Source organism: Dermacentor albipictus, chromosome 4 (genome assembly GCF_038994185.2).
Source record: "Dermacentor albipictus isolate Rhodes 1998 colony chromosome 4, USDA_Dalb.pri_finalv2, whole genome shotgun sequence".
NCBI lineage: Eukaryota > Metazoa > Arthropoda > Arachnida > Ixodida > Ixodidae > Dermacentor > Dermacentor albipictus.
The window spans coordinates 138,630,979-138,637,089 of record NC_091824.1 but is presented as its reverse complement, the minus strand read 5'-3'; positions in this window follow the sequence as shown (position 1 = coordinate 138,637,089).

The window sequence follows — 6,111 nt, the reverse complement described above, 5'->3', positions numbered from 1 at the left end:
GTAGCTGGGCAGGTCATGTAATGCGCCGGTTAGATAACCGTTGGACCATTAGGGTCCATTAGGACCATTACAGAATGGGTATCAAGAGAAGGAAAACGCAATCGAGGACGACAAAACACTAAGTGGAGCGATGAAATTAGGAAATTCGCGGGCGCTAGTTGGAATCGGTTGGCGCAGGACAGGGGTAAATGGAGATCGCAGGGAGAGGCCTTCGTCCTGCAGTGGACATAAAACATGATGATGATAATGATGATGATGATGATGGAGGTGGTGGGCCCCCCCCGAAAAAAAATCCTGGGTACGTGCCTGTTCTAGACGCTGACGGCGATCCTGAACTCTTGTTCCCTTGCCCAGCTATTGATCATTATCTTTGTCTTCTGCATATTAATCTTCAACCCCACTCTAGGGGTTGAATTCGTTGGTTAAGGTCCTCAATCATTTGTTGTAACTCGTCTGCAGTGTTGCTGAATAGAACGCCATCTCCAAACCGAAGGTTGTTGAGATATTCGCCATCGATCCTTACTCCTAAGCCTTCCCAGTTTAATAGCTTGAATACTTCTTCCAAGCACACAGTCAATAACATTGGAGAGATTGTGTCTCCTTGTCCGATCCCTTTCTTTATAGGTATCTTCCTACCTGTGTAGAAATAAGGTAGCTGTGGATTCTCTGTAGGTATTTTCTAAGATATTTATGTAAGCGGTCTGGACTCCTTGATTACGTAATGCCTCTACGACTGCTGGTATGCCTACTAAATCAAATGCCTTTTCACAATCTATGAAAGCCATATAGAGAGGCTGATTGTGCTCTGCGGATTTCTCGATTACCTGATTAATGACATGGATGCGATATATTGTAGAGTATCCCTTCCTGAGGCCAGTCTGTACCTTTGATTGGCTAAAGTCCAGTGTTGCCCTTATTCTATTGCAAATTATCTTGGTGAATATTTTATATGATACTGGGCCTATAATTTTTCAATTCTATAGCGTCCCTCTTTTTGTGGATTAGTATAATGTTTGCATTTTTCCAGTTTTCTGGGATCCTTGGAGTCGATAGACACTTCGTATAGAGAGCCGCCAGTTCTTCAAGCATTACGTCTCCTCTATCTTTGATTAAATCGACTGGTAGTCCATCTTCTGCTGCCGCTTTTCCCCGTTTCATGTCTCGCAAGGCCTTTCCAACTTCATCGCTAGTTATAGAAGGAGCCTCTGCAACCTGTTCATTGCTACTTTGAATGGAGGTATCGTGGCTGCGTTGGGTACTGTACAGGTCAGTATAGGATTCTTCCACTACTTTTACTACATCTTCGAGATTGCTGATGATATTACCCTGCTTATCTTTCAGTACATACATCTTGGTTGTCCTATGCCAAGTTTCCTTCTCACTGATATCAGGCTGCATCCATTTTTTATGGCTTCTTCAGTCTTTCTTGTGTTATAATTTCTAATATCCCTTATTTTCGCCTTGTTGATCAGTTTTGACAGTTCTGCAAATTCTATCTTATCTCTTGAGTTGGACACTTTCATTCTTTATCGTTACTTGGGAGAGCTTGCTTGCTGGTTGCCTTGGTGCTTTCCCTCCCACTTCAATTGCTGCCTCTGAAGCCAGCCGAGTTACGGTTTCATTCATTAGCTCTATGTCATCATCATCTTTCTGTTCTAAGGCTGCATATTTGTTTGCAAATACCAGCCTGAATTTGCCTGCTTTTACCCTTACTGCCTCTAGGTTGACCTGTTTCTTCTTTACCAATTTTGCTCTTTCTCTCTTCAAATTGAGGTGAATCCTAGCCCTCACTAACCTATGATCACTGCTCTTTACCCTACCTATCACTTCTACATCCTGCACTATGCTGGGATCAGCAGAAAGTATGAAGTCAATTTCATTTCTTGTTTCATCATTAGGGCTTTTCCAGGTCCACTTTCTGTTGCTGCGCTTCATGAAAAAGGTGTTCATTATTCGAAGCTTATTCCTTTTTACGAATTCTAGCAGCACCTCTTCTCTAGTGTTCCTAGAATCGATGCAGTAGTTGCCAATTGCTTGTTCACCAGCCTGCTTTTTCCCCACTTTTGCATTGAAGTCACCCATTACTACAGTATACTGAGTTTGCACTTTTCTCATCGCTAATTCAACATCTTCATAAATCTGATCTACTTCCTCATCGTCATGACTGGATGTCGGAGCGTAGGCTTGTACTACCTTTAATCTATACCTCTTATTAAGTTTGATTACGACTACAGATACCCTCTCATCAATGCTGTAGAATTCGTCAATGTTGCCCACTATGTCCTTATGGATCAGGAATGCTACCCCATATTGCTTCTTATCTGGGAGACCTCTATAGCAGAGAACATATGTCCGTTACTTAGCAATGTATAAGCCTCACCAGCTCCTCTAATCTCACTAAGGCCGATGATATCCCAAACAAATGTCTGATACTTCCTCAGAGTCCTGCTAAGCTAGCCTCACTCAACAGAGTTCGGGTGTTAAACGTTGCCAGGGTCAGTTTCCATTGGCGGCTTGTCCGGGTCCAGAAATTCTTGGCACCCTCTGCTGCGTTACAGGTCTGACTGCCGCCTTGATCAGGTGCTCCGCAGCTGCTGGGGACTGAGGGCCATGGGTTAATTGTAGGAATTTTGAGGGAAGCAGTGGCTGAATACGGCACCAGTGAGAGAGTGTCTTTGTTGAAGCTTAGTGGGCCTTCCTAATTTGGTTGTACCTGGATTAGTATAGCCCCATTCACTCTCGGCATCTTTTGCCGGTGTCGGGCATCACTCCAAGCCCACAGATGTAGTGCATTGGAGGAGGTGAAATTCAAGCTCACCATCGTAGGAAAAAAAAAAATCCAGTGCATATATGTCACCCCAGACGTGTGCATGCCTAGATCTATATATCAAGCTGCTGCCTCAATTTTGTCAAAGAATTAAGTTGTCATTGCTGATAGCATTCTTTCCCACTACTTCTGGCCTTTCTTCTGCTGCAGCCTGTCATCTTCTTTAACTTATGGCATGTACCCATGAAACCTATAATCATCACACTGCAAGTTTTCTCAGTCATGCTGCAGATGCTGTTTTGAGCATCACCTTAGCTGTGTGGGTGTATATGGGCGGTAACAATCCCATAGAGTGCATATGCAATGTGCCCACCTTGTTCTGAGCGACTGGTGAAGATTGCATATTATCCAGAACTGGTCTCATGAGATTGCAAGTCATGTAACGCATTGACCCCTGCCTTGTGAGCTACAAATGTTGGACCATTGCATGTCTTCCTGGGTACCTTCCATGGGTGGTCGGTTGATGTACTTCAAGAGCAGCATAAATTATCATATATGTAAATTTAGGCTATCTGATCTTGGCAATATATGTGTACGTTAGCATCACCCAGTGATAACAGTGATGTCCTATGGATATCCTATGGACATCCACTGCCAATACATGGATATCCTAAAAATGTGTCAAATACGTCCTGTGGACATCCCTCACATGATGTTTTGGGCGCACTTTCAGTGTTCTGCGGACATCCCTTGCATGTCCGCGAAGGACTTCGTGAGGACATAATGTGTATATATTTTATGGACATATATATGTTAGGGCCTTTTGCACAGTGTTTGCTATATAACATCTATTAGGGTCACAGCACATGCTATGTGACAGATGCAACTGGCAGAGTGCCTACGCATCAAGAACAGTTACATTGCGTGCACACGTTATGCACACACACACGTGTGCAGAAGCACAGTGCATTCCTCATTGTTGTGCCACAATGTGCACCTACATCGAGGCAACGGGCGCTTCCCCTCTCCCCACCTCATTCTTCTGAAGTGGTTGCCCTTGGTGACAACCGGGAAAGCTCCAGGAAACTGCCGAACCCTTTCTGTGGCTCGAATAAAGGAGTCCGGGAACACAGAGCACCATGATGAATCCACTGGCAGCCTTCAGAATCCCATAGAACTGCTGACCCCTGCCGTGGAGACCAGTTTTCTGCAGCTTGAACTTCTCTTTTGACGAAAGAGGAAAGCGATGCGGTTGACGTCAGCATCGGTCCTGCCTCGTTCTTGCCGACAATGGGTTGCCCAAAGAGCCGGCCCATTGTTAGAAGGGAGAGTCGCCACCAGCCACACTGTCGGTCTGGTGCGCTCTTTGACTCCGCCACTGTATGCTATTACCTGCTATATAGTACATACTGTACAAAGCTTTTCATCTCCTTCTTGTTGGCTCCAAGAGTTCGTCTCTCGTCTATGAGCCAGAGTCGCAATATCATTCTTCTAGGCCTTCCATCAAGCGCAAGCTTATTGAACTAACTGAAGTTTCCAAAGTAGACAGCGTCATAAAACTTGTAAAGTACGGCGTACACATGAGCTGTAGATACAATAGTTTCACATTGTGATTTTAACATGCGAGAATACGTAAATCTGTTACAAGGAAAGACAAAGCATTTGGAGGACAAATATTCCTGTGTAAGCTGAAAAACGTTCAGGTGGGATAACCTTGAGATGTTATAGGATATCTGAAACAGATCCATGTGTAATATCCTGGAACATTAACTGGACATCTGGTGGATGTCCTATTTGTCTTCAAAACAGTGCATGCTTGGACAGTGGGACATGATTTGGATGTCCTGTGGACGAAGTGTTATTACTGGGTGTGGCTCAGTAGTGGGATTCATAAAGCTAAGCTGGTGTTCATAATCTGGTGGCAGCGTGTTAACATTTGCTTGTTCTGTGACAATATCCATTTAAACATTCCACATGTCACTGAGCATAAGTCTACAGAAACTGGCTTGACAGCATCTGAAAGCCTGTGTCACAAACATTGCACACTTAAACAAAGGAAACCATGCTCAAGTCTGATCACATACTGCACTTACATAATTGAAATATCTATTAGTTTTTTTGCTCTCTTTTAGTCGTGACGACAAATTTTTTTTAACAACAGAGCAAGAGGTCAACCAAAGGTGTATAATTTTGCAGCTTTTGAGTTGAGCTCCGTGTTACTGCGAGGTTTAAGAGGAACCATTAGCTCGAGCCAAACTCCGACGCGGTGTATTCAAATACATGTAAAATGCAAAAATGCTTTTCTGAGATACCCCTGGAGCTATTTTAATGAAATTTGTTGCATTTGAGAGAGAAAGTTAAATTCTAGTGACTGTTGGAGGCGGAATTTCGATTTAGGGCCTGAATTTTCTTAAAAGTATTTTCACAAATCTGAAGGTTCGATAAAAAGTAGAAGCATGAAGTTTAGGAATTAATAGCTCTGCATCAAGAACAGATATCGTGGTTCTGTAAACGGGACTTGTTAGAACATTCAAAGCGGACAAATTTGATATGTGAATTTTTATCTTGTGTGAATTTGTAACGCTGTGTACAAGGGTTCTGCGAAAGCTGTATGTCCATATGACAAAATTTTTTTAGATTCATGTGTAACGTATCTATTTTGTCCACTTTAGATCGCAGGTCTAAATTGCAATTCACAGAATTATGATTTCATTTTGCATTGGTGAGTTAGAACACACATGTATCACCGTACTGGCCCTTCATTCTGCGATTAACTTCTATGGGCTTCACACCTCAACTATGCAGGAACCGAAGAACAGAATGCTGTTCCTCCATGGTGCAAGTTGCTGGCAGGGTGGCCATTTTTACATTGTTCCTGAGCCAGCATCACACCTGTGTGATGCTGCCACCTAGTGAACATCCGGTGCACTGTTAGGAACATTTGTTAGGAACAGCTCTTTTGCTACACATTTGCAGTTTTCACTTGACTGGAGCTCGTATCTTCCCCATTTTCACAATCTTTCATCATTATTTTTGTCACATTTCTTGTCACAGACCAGCATCCAGATCACGCTAACTTAAGTCAACATCTTCCTTTCCTGTAATAATTTCTCTCTTCCCCCTGTATGCATTTGGCAGGACATGCCACTAAACTTACAATAATTATTTGTCATTACCCACAAATCTGGCATGATGTTAAAGTTCAACATTGATTGTTAGCATGTACATAAGCTTGCATCGCTTTACATGCAACACACATGCTACTGTTTTATGCTCCCCCGTTTGAGCTTCAGGAGCTGTGTGTAATTCATTTATGGCCAAACTTATGGTAAAACACATCAAAG